Here is a 17,747-nt window from a genome sequence, read left to right as displayed (position 1 = left end):
GATGTTGCTCAATCTTGCCAAAGTTTTCTACCATTAGCCATGACATGTGAATCACCTTAGGAAGGATGATTTGCTTCCTATTGATCTCAATTAAGAAGGTTTGAATTCTTTCTTCATGGCCTTCAAACCATACCTCAAGCCTTCCTTGATTCATGGCATTTGGAGAGGATGAAGTAGGTGGGGTGGAGCTTTCATCATCTGAGAGGGTTGTTCGTGATCTTCAGGCAGGGTGAAATGTAGGTTTGGCTCTTACTAGCAAATGAGAAAGCCAATGCATGATGCTTATCCAAGTATTTATAGAATCAACATGTTGATTTTAAGAATCAGTCAATTAAATTGTGCAGATTTTTTGGTTTCAATACAGTACAGGAAATCACAGCCAATTAAATATGAGGGAATTTGTATTAGAGATATAGTGATATGTTTCCCATACGTTTTATGAACAATCCACTCACAAACAGTTCACATCTAATGCATGCTCATTGGAAATCATGTAATTTAAGCACTTTATGGTAAATACAATCTGAAAAGTTGATTTTAGCTTATGTAATAATTGTTATATACTACTGCTACAATCCAAAAACAGTCATGTGATGCATACTTTGACTGGGTCAATCAATTAAAATACTTTCAAGTGAATCCACATCAGGATAAGTGATTTTAACACATAAAAATATAGAGTTAGTCGACTAAAACTGTACCAGAAAACTGATTTTTGGTGCAGTGGCAGTTTTAAGTGAAATCTATGTGTTAAATTTGCAGTTTTAGCTGCCTAAAAATTTTAGATTACACAAAATTAACACCAGACCAATTTAAATCAAATATATGTGTTGTACCACTTGTGCTTTTCCTATCCAATTTGCATCTTGCATAGTCAAAATCTGAAAAACCACTAAGAACAATGTTAGATTCATTAGGATACCATAATCCAACATTAGTTGTTCCTTTCAGATACTTGAGAATCCATTTTGCAGCTTTGAAGTGTGATTCCTTTGGATTGGATTGAAACCTAGCAAGCAAACACCAAATTGTATATCCGGCCTACTAGCGTTTAGATATGGTAAGGAACCAATTAACCCTCTATATTGTTTTGAATCAACTTGGTTTCTAGCTTCATCTGTATCCATAAGGCAGTTTGTAGCAATTGGAGTGGCAGTCTCTTTGCAATCCTCCATTTTGAAATTTTTCAGTAGGTCAAAATAGTATTTTGACTGGCTTCAAAATGTCCTATGCTTGAGTTGCTTCACTTGCAGCCCTAGGAAGTAGGTTGGCTCACCCATCATAGAAATCTCAAATTCTCCCTACATAGTTGCAACAAACTCTTCACACATGGAGTTATTATTTGATCCAAAGATTATATCATCTACATATACTTGAACAAGTATTACATCACTTGCATGCTTTCTAATGAAAAGTGTTTTATCAACAACACCTCTAGCATATCCTTTAGATAAAAGAAAATTGCTTAACCTCTCATACCACTATCGTGGTGCTTGTTTCAAACCATATAAAGTCTTTTTCAGTTTGAAAACATGATTAGGATAGATGTGATCTCCAAAGCTAGGAGGTTGTGATACATACACTTCTTCATTTAAGAAACCATTCAAGAATGTACTTTTCACATCCATTTGAGAAAGTTTGAAATTACACATGCATCCATATGCTAACAATAACCTCACAACTTCTAGCCTAGCTACAAGTGCATATGTTTCATCAAAATCAATACCTTTCTCTTGATTATAACCCTTAGCAACTAGTCTAGCCTTATTCCTAACAATATTACCATTTTCATCCATTTTATTCCTAAACACCCATTTTGTTCCAATCACATTCATTGCATCAGTTTTAGGAACACGAGACCACATATCATTTCTAGTGAATTGATTAAGTTCATCTTGCATAGCAACAAGCCAATTACTATCACATAATGCATCATTCACATTCTTATGTTCAATTTGAGAAACAAATGCAACATGTTGAAAGAATGCAAGCTTGCGTCTAGTGGATACTCCCTATTCTATGTCACCAATTATGTTGTCCTTTGATAATCCCATGGGTTCAATCCACTCCTTGTGTAAGTTGTTGTCTACAGCTTTTTCAATCAACTGAATTTCCTTTTCAGCCGACTGATTTCCTGCAGCAGATTCCAATTCTGCAGCAGTTTGCTTTTCCTGCACTAAATATTCTTCATCTGCAATCTTAGGCACATGATCTTGCAATTTTGGGTTAGTTTCAACAAATACAAAATGCATAGACTCTTCAACAGTCATCAATCTCTTATTATAGACTCTATATGCATGACTTTGTATAGCATAGCCTAGAAAAACACCTTCATCCGCTTTTGAATCAAATTTGCCAAGACTTTCTTTGCCATTGTTTAAGATGAAACACTTACATCCAAATACTTTTAGGTGACTTAAAACAGGCCTCCTCCCTTTGAAAAGTTCATAGGGTGTTTTCTTCAAAATTGGCTTAATTAACACTCTATTTAAAACATAGCAAGCAATGTTGACTGCATCAGCCCAAAAATACTTTGGTAGTGAATTCTCATTTAACATAGTTCTAGCTAGTTTCTCAAGTGAACTATTTTTCCTTTCAACAACACCATTTTGTTGTGGGGTTCCTGGTGCAGAAAAATTATGCTTAATGCCATGCTTTTCACAAAAGTGTTCAAACTTTTCATTTTGAAATTCCCCACCATGATCACTTCTAATAGACATTATATTGGAACTCTTTTCATTTTCTATCATCTTGGCAAGCCTTTTAAAAGCATGAAAAGTGTCCTTTTTGGCAACTAAGAACAAAGTCCATGTGTACCTAGAGAAGTCATCAACTATGACTAATGCATAAAGATTGCCACCAAGGCTCATGGTTCGAGATGGACCAAATAGATCCATGTGAAGCATCTCTAAAGGTCATTCAGTTGAAACAACATTTTGGGGTTTCAAAGAGACCTTGGTCTATTTTCCTTTTTGACATGCTTCACACACTCTATCCTTCTCAAACTTGAGTTTTGGTAGTCCTTCAACCAACTGTTTTCTATTTAGCCGATTAAAATGTTGCATGTGTATGTGACAAAGTCTCCTATGCCATAACCAAGTGTCATCCTCTTTTGTAAGCAAACAATAGATGTTGAATGATGCATGATGTAGATCAAGTTGATATAGACTCTTTTTCCTATCAAAACAATACTACCATATGCATCATATATATAAAGCAATTATTTGGTTCAAACATGACTTTAAATCCTTTGTCACATAATTGACTTATACTTATCAAATTAGGTTTCAGCCCTTCTACCAACAGCACATTCTTGATGTTGAAAGAAGATTCATTGCCTATGACTCCATTTCCAAGGATTCTTTTGTTGTCTCCATAGGTTACAAATCATTTTTCCCTCAATTCCAACTTTGCAAATTTGGTCTTATCTCCTATCATATGCCTTGAGCAGCCACTATCTAGGTACCATAGATCTTTCTTTTCCTGTTTTATGACCAGCAAAACAACATAGTATTACATGGTACCCTTTGATAGTTTGGGTCCAACATGGTTATGCCTTTCTAGATCTTTTTGGGATCCATTTCATAAATCCCTTAGGTACATCATACTTTCTAGCATAGCAATTCTTAAGAACATGACCTTTCTTCACACAGTAGTTGCAAGAAATGAAGGGCATATCATTTGGCTCACTCTTGGAAAAGAAACTAGAGAACTTCTTGGATTTCTTTTCATGGATAGGTGTATAACCAAGTCCAACCTTTCCGAAAACTCAATTTGAGAGCCAAGAACAGCTTCCAGGTTTGCTTTTCCTTTTTTGAACTTTGCACATGTTTTCAAAAGATATTTCACTTGATTTTTCAAAGTAGTGCAGTTTTCACAAGGTTTTATAGCCAACTATTTTTCATAACAATCGACTGAATTACTATAAATCATTTCCAAATGTTCAAAATCAATTTTTAAGTCGATTGTTTCTAATTCTAGTTCGCTAACTTTATTTTCTAGCCAGCTGTTTAATCCTTTTAAACGATTCTTCATGACAACAATTTTGTTTGCCTCACTATGCAACTCTTCAAATTCATGCAACAATTGGTAATAGTCATTTTTATCCTTAGATGACAAGGAACTTACTTGGCTTGATGAGGATGATTCATATCCGGCCATGAGGCATAGGTTTGCTTCCTCACTTCCTTCTTGAGATGAAGTGCTTGTTGAATCATCATTGTCCTCCCAACCTATGTAGGCACGTCTTTCCTTGCCCTTTTTCTCCTTTTTCCTATCATCAACCTTCTCCTTCTCTTTGTTAACATTAGGACATTCAATCTTAATATGTCCTTGCTTTCCACAATTATAACATGAGAATTTAGAGGAATTACTTGAATCATTTTGTTTAGAAATGTACCTTCTTTGATTACCTTTGTTGCATTTCCTCTTGAGATACTTCCCAAACCTCTTGACTAGTAGATTCAAGTTCTCATTGTCACTTGATTCAGTAGCCTCTTCCTCGGTTTCATCACTCTTCTTAGAGCTAGCCTTCAAGGCTATGGATTTTACCTTTTTCTCACTGGATTCAAGCTCACTTAGCCTTTGCATCTCAATCTCATGCTCTCTTAGCTTGCCAAACAATGCAGTTGTTGTGATGATGGATAAATCCTTGGATTCAGATATGGCAGTCACCTTTGGTTGCCAATTTTTATCAAGACACTTAAGCACTTTGATGTTTAGCTCCTCTTTGTTAAATTCTTTGCCTAGACCCATGAGATGGTTGACTATCTGAGTGAACCTCTTTTGCACTTCAGTTATGGACTCTCCTTTTTGCATCTTGAAAAGCTCATACTCTTGAATCAAGGCATGCTTCCTTGCTCTTTTCACTTCATTCCTCCCCTCATGTGTAACCTCTAGAACATCCCACATTTCCTTTGCATTCTTGCATTGGGAGACCCTAAAAAATTCATCCATACTCAAAGATGAAGTGATGATTTTCTTGGCATTTCAATCATATTGAGCTCTTCTCCTTTCTTCATCAGTCCATTCACTTCATGGCTTGTCCACCTGCTTATTTTCATCAATACATTTAGGAGTATATGGTCCATTAACTATTGCATCCCAAATTCCTTTGTTTATAGATTCAATGAAAATTTGCATCCTTATTTTCTAAAACTGATAGTTTAGGCCACAAAACAGAGGTGGTCCATGAATAGAGGCACCTTACTTTCAACCATTTCAAAAGATTTTTTTATTAAACTTGAATACCTTTCAAGAACCTTGCTCTAGATACCAATTGTTAGTTTCAAAATGGTGATTTTAGCCAAGAAGGTGGTGGGGGTTGAATTGGCTTTATAAAACTTTTTCGAAAGCTTAAACCTCTTTTCAATTGAATCTAATAGATTGGAAAGTTTGGATGTAAATACAGCAGACAAGTACACTTTCAATCGATTAAAATATAAAACAGCAGACTAATTTGTTCTTGAAGCTATAAAACAATCGATTAAAAAGACAAATCAGTCGACTAAAAAACTAGAGAATTATGCAGAATGTAGAATTCGCAAATTCAACTCAAACAACAATCTTTTACATACAAGACTTGTTTCAATCAATGTTTTTAACAAGTATATAACCTCAAATTACACAAGAATGCAATAAATCATACCAAAGATCAAATTGCTTGGTTTTCTTGAGTTTTTAAAGAGTTTCAAAGAGAGTGGGATGAGGAAAAGAGAAATGCACACCTATTTTTATACTGGTTCACTCAATCACAGAGCTACATCCAGTTTACTAGGACAACTTGAGCCTAGTTTCCACTATATTCAAAAGTTTTACAAATCACAAACCAAGATTACACTTTTGAACAACAAAACTCACAAGATTTTTGACTCACAAAAATCTAAACACACAAGATGTATAATGTGTGTGTTATACGGGAGTAGATGATATGGCAGATAATTTTGGCATGGAGTAAATTGACGAGAGGCTGGGATGAACTTGAGAGTTTTTATAATTTATTTATTTGTTTTAAATCAGATACTAAAATATATGTAATTTTCTTTTGTTTGCAATTGTTATTTTAATTTTTTAGAACTATGTAATTTAAATCAAATTAAAAGTTTTTTTATTAGTACATTTTCAATGATAATCCTTTTCCCCTAAACGCTATAATTTTCTAACTTTTCGTGACATCCCAAAATTGGGGTGTTACAAAGTCCATTGCACAAAAACTTCCTTCAAAACTCCTTGCTCAATTAGAGATGCATCATTGAAAATCTACATTATGAACAATTTGAGTTAACAATCTTTTAGTGATAAATACTTAAGATGTGATATATAAATTATACATATTACCATATCCATGAGTCAATAATGTTTGCAGATATAAATTTATGCATGTGCCTCATGGTATAATATCCACACTCATAACTCCTCAGTTGACGTGAGCACTACAAGTTAAATTCATATAATATCATAAATTTGCTAATCTAACTAGACAAAGGATAAAATATCTAGGGGCCTACACCACTATCTTAACCTCTTTAGTGGGCGCAGGGACTCGACCAGTAGCATCTCGAACGTCTACAACCACCACCCTTATTATATCATTCACAATGGTTTCATGGTGTATGATTGATGCCAATGTACACATTTTACCTAAGTTAGCCAAATAATATTTGTAAAATAAATCACACAATATAATTAGGCTAAAAAAATACAAGAAAAACAATATAATTAGATAAATTACATAAAGCCACCAAGCACTGTAAGGAATCATTAATGAATAACTCATATGTTTGCCTCAACAGTGGAAGAAGCCTCTTCAGGGGGAACATCACAACCCCCCTTTATGCATATACAAATAACAGAAGGCTATTAAGGGGGATTACAAGGTTGAGCTGAGGGAGCAACTAACTTCGCTCTCATGTGTGCTAACAATTGTGCCCTCATATCAAAGTACTCCTTCTTTATCTCCATCTTAATCTCCCATCTCATTTGCTCTCTCTTTTCTTCTTTGATAGACATGATAACTTCCTCATTGATATTTGTTTTACGATGATGAGTTGATGGTGTAACATCCTAGGCGGATGTTACTTACTAAAAGAAATTATAATTTAAAATAAAATAAAATTCAAACAATAATGTTGTTCCAAAAAACGTGGGAAATTTAAAATCCTCAACGGTGGTAAAAAAATAATTCATAACAACTTATTGCAAACTTGAAATCCAAGAAAACAACTTAAAAGAAAATTACAAAGTTTATTCAAAACAAGTTCCTTAAATAAAGTCCAATATTTATCCCTCTCTATGTCCTTATGCATTGTCATCCTTACCTAGAATCACATAAATAATGATAAATACAACTCACCCAAATCAACTTAACCATTTTTCTCATTTAAAAAAACATTATACCATGTCACCCTAGTCTCATAACCTATATACACATTCTCACTCATAGTCTTAGGGATTCCCTATGCTTCCATGAACCTGCCTGCTCGTGGTCAAACTCTACGAACCTCCCTACTCGTAGTCTAAATCAACGAACCTCATCGCTCATAGTCTAACATGTGTGAACACCACCTGTTATGAACCTCTCTGCTCATAACAGCCTTAAGTGTGAGCACGAAACATACGAACCTCCACATCCGTATCCATCATGCGTTTCCAACTCCATTATGAACCTCCCCGCTCATAATTTATCCAAGCATATCTGAAACCAAAGACCATCGTCACGAAACACGCAACACACAAAAAAATAGCGACCTTCCCTTTGAGCATCCCCTGGCATGGCCTAAGCACCGCCAGGCGATGTTGTGCTACAAATAGCATGGAGGTTTCACAATGCCGCTGGGCACCACGATTCACTGCTAGGAGCTACACCAATAACGTGATTTTACTAGTTTAACCACTTCACATCAGATTCTAACACTCTCTAATCATTACCAATCCACATTAAAACACCAAATTGGGTAATCACACAATTCAACATGGTTCATATTACACCTCACAAATCCTATGTATAATCATGAATAAGCACTCACACATTCACCATTTTGAACCATGCCCACATTTGAATTCGACCATAAGTTAATCCTAATCATAGTGACGCTAAGACAACAACCAATAGTACATAATCTCAATCAAAATCCAAGGCTTAACGCAATTAGTAGCTACAACCACCCCTTCCAACCAAACCCTCATGCAACCCCAACATTAACATCAACACTTAGCCATATAATTTCACCTTACTCTCAAATTAGGCAACTCAAAAGAGGAACTCCAAGTCAGAAGTCATGTTCTACAGAGAACTTATGCAAAGTCATAATTTAGCTAAACCTCATCTACACTATTTTTGTATTACAATTCTTCTAACCACAAATCAACCTTAAGATTATTTCATGCATTACTCGCCACTATAGCATTATATCCAATGTATCACTAGTCCATATTCATAAACCAAATGGCCCAACAGAATCCCTAGCCCACAACCATCACAACCCAACTCAAAGTGCAGTTGTGCACTGGGTTGTCGCTTGGCGGTAAGTTAAGTACCGCTAGACGGTGCTTTAGATTTTGGGAAAAACCTAGATTTTTGTGCACTTGTGAGAAACCCCAATTTTCCCAAAGACGCAATCTAGTTATCCAAATTGCATAAAACCACATCAAATCACGTTTTTTGGCATGCATACACATCAATAAATCATGCCATTGGCAAATCACCACACTTGAACTTTGCCCCTCATGTATCAAATTCATCCCCCAAGCCCTCACATGAACCCCTTCATGTTCATGCACACATTCGATCATTAATGTATCATTAACAGTAACAATTATCAGTAATCATATTGCAACATACATTCAACAATAATAGAGAACTTCACAGGAACCCAAATTATTACAGAATCCATAAAAAATCGCAGAAACTAACCCATTCAGCTTGTGTCGCCTGGTGGGCCTTCATCGCCGCTAGGAGGATTATAGGCAGAAACCCAGAAAATGCGGAAATAGTGAAAAATGGAAAGAGAAAAGGCACTCATGTTTTAACTCATTACGGAATACATCAAGCACGAATTTAAACAAATAGATACAACTCCCCTTATCTAGAATTCTTGTTCCAAAAGTGCTCCTAAAGTGATCCTTCTTGATTAGTAAGTGGCTTCCTTTTGCCTTTAATGACAAAACTCTCTTTAGCCCAGTACTCTTCTCAGGTCAGGTTTTGTGCATTAAAACCATCCCCTCGCTCAACTGTATCACAAGTGCCTCTTCTTCTCCCTAATTCACTCTTGTTCTTACTTTTCAGTCCTAAAATTAATTTAATAAATAAAAACAACGAAAATAAAGTTTAATTGCCATTACTTGGGAGTTTCTGTCCGATTAATTTCACTACCTCTACCTCTCTAGCTTACTTGAAATCAGTTAGGGTTTCTAGGTTATCCACAACTTGACAAAAATAATGCCACATGAAATTAAGAACTATTTAACACTAGGCAAGGTTCGAACTCTCATCCACCCAACTATTAAGCATATACACAACCATCCAACCAATACATGTTTCATGTTATTTCATGCACATAAACCAATACAAGGGCTCACCACATGTTTATGCATACTTGCAAAAATACAATAAAATCAATAACACACTAATGACATATGCAAGATTCAAACCTAAGACCTCTTAACACCACTCAACACGCTCAACCACTTGAGCTATCATTGTACCTTGTTATGATTAGCCCATTTAATTCCTATAAATGTATCTCCCATCCCTAATTATTTATAATTAAATATTTATTTATATTTAATTTCCCAGGTCATACAGATGGAGGACCAAACAATTGATGGATGCCTACATTTTTCCTAACACCACAAATACATCCAAGATGCTTTGGAAGACTAATGGAAATTGCCAACACAAAATTTTAAAGTTAAGATTAAAAAAATATCTTAATACACATCCAGATATAAATTATTTTGAGCTACTTACAATACGTCTAGCTACGCTTTCTGTTTCTACACATACGTAATCCCTTGATGGTTTTTTTGCGAGCTATCTTCAATTTAGCATGGCAAGGAAGACAAGTGCATAGTCATATATGAGGTCCCCTGGAATTAGAGGTGGATGCCTATTTCATCATCTTCTATTCCAATTTAACATAACCTCTATGAGACAATTTGTAGGGATGGACATTCTTTTTTACCAAAACCAATTCTAGATATTAAGCTAATTCCCAGTGAATAAGAAAAATTCGAAGTTTTTTTCCCAAAACCTATTTCCAAAGCTAAGCCAACACCAAAGATAATCCTTGTTGTTAAGCCTATTTCTATTCCACTTGTTAAGCCACAACCAAAGCTAATTCCCATTGTTAAGTCAATTCCTATTCTTAAACCCATTACAAAACCATTTGTTAAGACAATTCCTATTCTTAAACATGTTCCAAAACTATTTGTTAAGCTAATTCTTATTCTTAAACCTATTCCAAAACCATTTGTTAAGCTAATTCTTGTTATTAAACATGTTTCAAAACCATTTGTTAAGCTAATTCCTAAACCATTTATTGTGAAAAAGCCTATTCCTACCATTGAGTCTGAGGAATTCTTAAAACTAAAGTCTTTCTTCAAAAGGTCCATTCCTAAACTACCACTTGATCCCAAATTTAAGAAACCATTTCTACCCAAATTGCCTTTTTAGAAGCCAATTTTGGCTCCTTAAAATGATAACAAATTGTTTTCTCTACTTCCAACATTGAATCACACCTCTGATTGAAAATCAACAACAAACATTATTCTTGACTTTCTTACAATCTGAAAATCAACTAAATAGTAAAACGCTAAACAAAAGACGCAACGTAATGGGCATATTGGTGGCAATTGCTTTGTGTAATTTCTATCATCAATTAAGCAAACACGACAAACACGTTTACTGTGAAGAAAAGAATAGTGATATTACTAGGGGGAACGCGAGTGAGGCGAGAAAATGGAAGAATAATGAGGTGTGATTGTTGCAACGGTGAGAGACAAGTGTGGTGCGATTGAGCGACGACAAGACACAGGTGTGGCGCGATAGTCTTCCGACGATGTTGACACCAACGATAAAGAGACCAACGACGATGAGGCTAACGACGGCAAGACCAAACAAGAACCAACACGAAGGAAGGGAGAGCGACCGTGACGTGCAGGAGAAGAGAAAGAATGTTGAAGCACAAGAGAGCGAAGGAATGGAGGTAAGGAGATAGCGAGTTTCAAGTAGAAGGAGATAGCGAGCTTTTGCAGACTGTGTTTTACATGTTATTTTTGTGTTCGAGTGTTCTTGGATTTTCTTTCGGGTTTCTAGGTTGCTTAAAAACTTGTGGTCTATATATATATAAGCAACCAAAACAAATGTAAATACTTTTGATAGTCATTATGTGTATATTTCTTGAAGAGATGATTCTTTTGGTTTTTATCGTAGAACCCTAGTTCTTATAAAAGTTTGAGATCTTTGTGGAGAATCTTTATGGACTCATCAATCTGCTAGATTGTGGCATCTCCATCCTTGTCTTATTTTTGTGTTCTTCTCTTGATTTCTTTGTTTATGTTACAGGAATAATCAAATTTTTAGAAAAGATCGTACTCTTCCCTGAATAGAATCAAATGAGAAAAGTCTTTGTTGAAATTAAGCAGCAGAATAATTTGTTAATGGAAAAAAACCAAGAGGGAGGGTAAATTGGTTTATTAATAAAATTGAAACTTTTAAAATTTTTCCAAATTTTACCATTTAAATCAACCCTTAGATCCTTTAAACGCAAATAAAGATAAATTAAAGAGATATGGAAGAGGATTCAACATAGATATTTATATTGATTCAGATCAAAATATCCTACGTCCAATTGTTAATCTCTTTAATAAAGAGATTAACATAAACACTATAAAGATCAGAGTACAATTAGATTAAAGAGAATAAGGAAAAGAAAACACCTCTCTTGAAGACACAAGAGATGAAAGTAAACTTCCTATGAATAACACAAAGAACTTGACTAGGTTTCCTAGCAACAACAACAACACCCAATCTCACAAAAACCCCTCTTAGAAAAAGTTATCGCTCCACTCACACTACGCTTTTCAAAGATCTTTTAAGAAAACTCAGAGAACTCTTCACAAACATAGCACTAGAACTTTGGCTCTCAAAAAGGTAGTTTTACAAATGAAAAATGAGTTTTATTTAAAGCCATTTGAAACCTGAGTTAAGAAGTTGAAAAGCCAAGTATAATAAACAAAAATGAGTTCTATGATAGTCGATTATTCTAGTGCATTTTACATAAACAAAATTTTGAATAGATAATCGATTATCCATGGAGATAATCGATTATTCTAGTGGGTTTATGAAAAATGTTAGCTTAGCTTAGGATAATCGATTATCCAAAGTGATAATCGATTATCACAGCAAATTTTACAAAAATAAGAGAGTCCAAAAGGTTTAAGAGTATGTTGCTGATTTTAAGTCTATATAAGCTACTTTGACTTATTTACAAGATAACTTTAAACATTAAAACACTTGTCTTCATATTGTCTTCCAATTGGCTTTGATATTCTTTGTCATCATCAAAATCATGTTTTAACTTTAAGCTTGTCTTATGCTTTTGCGAACAATCTCCCTCTTTTTGATGATGATCAAAATAATATGTTTAAAGTATCTGTAATGTCCTACATCAGAAGTCTTACAAATATAATGGTTAAATTTCACCGTGTTTAAACTTTTCTCCCCTTGTTTTGATCATTAGAAAAAAAAAATTTGTTATGAGAAAAACTCCCCTCAATTAGACAATCATAAAGGAACAAATAGCTTTTTGATTTAAGATCAAACAATTACATTTATTAATATATTTAAAGCAGTTAAATAACATTGGTACACTCCCCTAAAGTTTTGTACTCATGTCATCATCTTCATTATTTTCATGAGTAAATTCTTCATCAAATCAATTTTCTAGATTTGAGATCCTAAAATCAAGCCCTCTAATTAAGCCATTAATCTCTTCATGTTGGGCAATTGAGAGAAGAAAAAATTATTCAAGTATTTGGTTCATGTTTATAATGTTTTCCTCTAAAGAAGAGGATAAGCCACCAGCCCCACTAGAGGAACCAATATTGGTGTTAACATGAGGGACAAGATCAGTGGGAGGATTTTCTTCATCTTCATTTTCAGATTGTGGCATAAACTTCATTTGTTTCAATTAGTTTTCTAAAATTTTGTTTGCATCAGTGGTGCGATGAAATTTTTCATTAGATGTGTTGACACCTTTGTACTCACAGATGTGATAGATAAGCAAGGAGTATGGTAATGGATACTAAGGGATTCGCTTTGCTCTAAGCATTATGTCTAGGATGACACTTGGCCAGTTGATAAGAATGTAATTCAGCAAAGCATAGATTATAATGAGGTCAGCTTCACTACATTGAGCATGATTTGTGCCTCGAGGACATAAAATCCAGACAATGAGATAATGCAAAAGTCGCTCATCCACTTTTAGATGTCCTGTCAACAATTTTTTGCCTATCTCTTCATTAGGTTTCCAGTGGAAAGACCTATAGGCAAAGATTATGTTAAACCCTTCAATTCCTACAGTTAGAATTGGAGAGGTGTCGTAATGAATGGGAAACTTAGCAACATTTTCCCAGATATAATCATCCAAAATGATATCCACTCCCTTTACCTTTGTGAAACCAACTCCATCTCTGAATTTATAGTTTTAGTAGAAAACTCAAACTAAATCAGGATAGATGCCCCTACATTTTTGCAAAAAACTTCACTACTTGTTTAGTGAGAAGAGCAGGAATTCTAAATCCATAGTTGATAAACCATTGGGATTTAATAAATTTGGGGGTGATGAGAGGCTTGTCATTCCAGAAAGTGATAAACTTTGATCTTCGCTCTTCATCTAAAAACCCACCCCTCAATTGAAGCATTTCGTGTGGGAGGTTGAGTTGGACATGAGGTAGTTCTTTCGCTGGTAGGAATTTTACTCGTGATTCTTCATCCATTTAATCTTAGCAACGTTTTGGAGAAAGGAGGTTTGGAGGTTTTTGAGAGAAAAAATAGGGTTCTCAAAATTTGATGTTTGTAAGTGAAAAATTTGGCCAGGATTTATAGGAAAAAGTCTCCAACGGTCATATTTAAAAATTTCAATGCAAATCTAGCCATTACAATGGCTTGTTTTCTAAAATTTTTTGCCTAACGACTTGAGATAATCGACTATCTAAAGGAGATAATCAATTATTGTTTCAAAACTGTTGAGAAACACATATTATCATAAACAGATAATCGATTATCTTAAGTGATAATCGATTATTCTAGAGAGATTTTGTAATTTTGGACAGAGGTCGAGATAATCAATTATCCTACTTGATAATAGATTATTCTAGTAGGACTTAGAATTTTTTATGAAAGCTGATAATTGATTATCTTTGGTGATAATCAATTATTGACACATTTTTCGGAATTTGAGAAATTTAAGTTTTTGCACTTTTATGACACTTCTAGTATTCCCAAATCTCTCCTAAGTTCATAAAATTTGTCTTTGGCTAAAGGTTTGGTAAAAATATCAGCTAATTAATGCTTAGTGTCTACAAGTTATCTTACTGGATGATGCATTATTAAGATCTATCAAGTAAATTTTATTATGTCTCATACCTTTTAAGGTGACTTCCTTAAAGTCCTTTTGATGAATGGTGCAGTAGTCACTCTCAAATATGACTTTGAGTCTTTTATCACATAGTATTGTGCTTTAATCCTTCCACAAATAACATATCCTTGATCTCCAAGGTATCTTGTCCACCAACATTACCAATTGCAAGTATCTTTCCTTTTATATACTTTCCATTTGGAACACCAAAATGCTTGATATTTCACTTATTTGAAGTATGACCCTTTTTCATGCAATAAAAACAAGTAGCAACACATGTATTCATTGAGTAAGCAGTTCCTTTTTCTACCCATACTCTACGAGTTCTTTTATAATCATTATTATTATTATTATTATTATTATTATTATTATTAGGAGCATATCTGTTTCTATTTGGATTCTTTTTCTTAAAAGTAGGCTTTTCAAAAATTTTATTTTCTAACGTATTTTCAAGTTGTTTTTCTAAAATATTTATATCAAACATATAACTTTTACAGGAACCACATTCAACAATTTCAATTTCATTGTTTTCTAAAATTGAAATTTTATTTTTTTAAATTTCTTCTCCTTTAAGAGATTTTTCAAATTTATTTTGTAACTCTTTAAAATCGGATTTTATTCCTGTGAGCAATATCTAATTTACTAGATTTAACAAACAGTTGTTGAAATGCATCATAATCATTTTCATTGCAAGTAGAACTTGCCTCACTGTTAGAAAGATCATGATCAACCATCAAGCAAAATTTTGCTTCTTCTTGATCAGAACCACTAAAGCTTGATGTACTTGAGGTATTATCCTCCCATGGTACGTATGCCTTTTCTTGAAAAATTTGTTGCCCTTCCTTTCTTTACTTTTCTTTGAATGTGGGAAATCTGCCTTGACATGTCCAGTTTCTCCATATCCATAGAATTTGAAATTTGAGGATGATCCTTGATTCTCCTTCTTATTGCTCTTGAATTGACTTTTACCTTTGGCCTTCATGAACTTTGTAAATTTCTTGATCAATAGACTCAATTTCTCATCATCATCATCAGAATCTTCTTCTTCTTTGTGCTTTTTGCCTTTGACGATCTTGGTTTTGAAAGCAATGTTCTTCTTCCTTTCAAGGTCTTCTTCTTCATTTAAGCTACCCACTTCAACCTCGTGCTCCCTTAATTTTCCAAATAGAGTCGTCATGGACATCGTTGCAAGATTTTGTGACTCTGTGATGGTTGTCACCTTTTGCTGCTAAGTCTTGTTCAATGATTTTATAATTTTTATATTTAACTCATCAGTGTCAAAAGTTTTACCTAAACCCGTGAGATGATTGACGATGCGTGTGAATCGCTTTTGCACATCGTAGATGGTTTCTCCTTGTTGCATACAAAACATTTTTGTAATCTTGGATCAAGGAGTTCTTACATGCCCTTTTTACATCGTATGTTCCTTCATGATCACTCGCAAATTTCCCACATCTCACATGCACTGGTGCAAACAAAAATCCTGTAAAATTCATCAAGGGTCAAAGCAAATGAAATTATGTTTCTAACTTTGACATCATATTGAGCCCGTCGATTTTCATTCGTAGTCCATTACGAAAATGGCTTTGGTTCCTGCACATCATCAACAACATTAATATGAACAAATGGACCATTTATAACAACATTCCAAATACCCCTATCAACAGATTCCAAAAATATTTGCATCCTAACTTTTGAGAAGGGGTAATTTTCACCAATAGAAAGAAAATGTTTATTGATAGACACACCCCAACAAAAGTTTGATTTTGTCTAACCATTTTTGAAAATTTTTGAAAAATTATCAAAGTAAGCTCTGATACAAATTGTTGAAATTAAGAAGCGGAATAATTTGTTAATGGACAAAAACCAAAAGAGGGGTGAATTAGTTTATTAATAAAATTAATACTTTTAAATTTTTTTCAAATTTTACCGTTTAAATTAAACCCTTAGGGTGCGTTTGGACGAGGCAATTCAAGAGGGTAATTCATTTATTTGAAGAATTTAAAATTCTTTGTAATGAAATGCTTTGTTTGGATAGAGAAATTAAAAAGCATTTAAAATGCATGCATTCTTTTGAAGTATTTCAATTAGCTAAATTAGAAGAAATTCAAATACCCTCAAAAAAGTTAGAATTTGAAATTCTTCTCACTCAACCTCACAGGCTGGGCTTCCCATACGATCCAGACGGATCGAATTGACTTGACAACACAAACGGGTCGAGCAGGCCCAACAACCCGGATGGATCAGACGGGCCCAATGACCTAGACAGACCGGGTGACCTGATGACACATACGGGTCAAGCGGGCTTGACAACTCAAACAGGTCGGTCAAGCTTGACAACCCACACCGTTCGGGCGGGCCTGACGAATAAGATGTGTCAAGTTGGCCCAACGACCTAGACGAACCAGGTTGGCCCGATGACACAAACGGGTCAGCGGGTCCGATGACCCAAATGGGACTGACGACCTAGATGAGTCGGGTGGGCTCGAAGACATAGACGGGTGAAAATGACCTAACAACCAAGACGAGTCAGTGGGTTTGATGACCCACATGAGTTTGGAGGGCCATACGACCTAGAGGTGTCGGGCAGGCATGACGACCTAGAGGTGTCGGGCAAGCATAACGACCTAGAGGTGTCGGGCGGGCCTGATGACCCAGACGTGTCAGGCAGGCCCAATGACTTGATTGACCCGTTGATCCAACAAGCCTAACTGACCAGATGACCTAGTCAGGCCCAACTGGCACGACGACCCCGACGACCTAGACGAGTCCAACGACCTTGCCAAGTTGGGTCTGCCCATCGACATAAACTTGTCGGGTGTGCCCGATGACACAAACGGGCCCGACAATTGAGTCGATTTGACGACCTATTGGGGCCAAGCCGGGCCAATGACCTAGACGGGCCGAGTTAGGTCGGGTCGTGCCGGGCCAGGTTGATGAACTTGACAAGCATGACTGGCAGGTATGGGCCGTCAGGCTTGTCTAGATCATCGGGTCGACCCAACCTGTCTGGGTTTTCTGGCCGGCCCGACCCGCCTGGGCGTTGGGTCAGACCAATTCGATTGGGTATTCGGGTGGGTCAGCTCAATCCATTTGGGTCGTCGAACC

The 17,747-nt window shown here is 35.3% G+C and overlaps 1 pseudogene; it reads left to right on the top strand.

Moving 5' to 3' along the window:
- Positions 1-152: 152 nt before the first annotated feature.
- LOC114188315 lies at positions 153-10,672 on the top strand (annotated as a pseudogene).
- Positions 10,673-17,747: the final 7,075 nt, after the last annotated feature.

Source organism: Vigna unguiculata, chromosome 6, assembly GCF_004118075.2.
Source record: "Vigna unguiculata cultivar IT97K-499-35 chromosome 6, ASM411807v1, whole genome shotgun sequence".
Taxonomy (NCBI): Eukaryota; Viridiplantae; Streptophyta; class Magnoliopsida; order Fabales; family Fabaceae; genus Vigna; species Vigna unguiculata.
The sequence above is the reverse complement of the archived record's forward strand: the minus strand, read 5'-3'. Positions and strand labels throughout refer to the sequence as shown.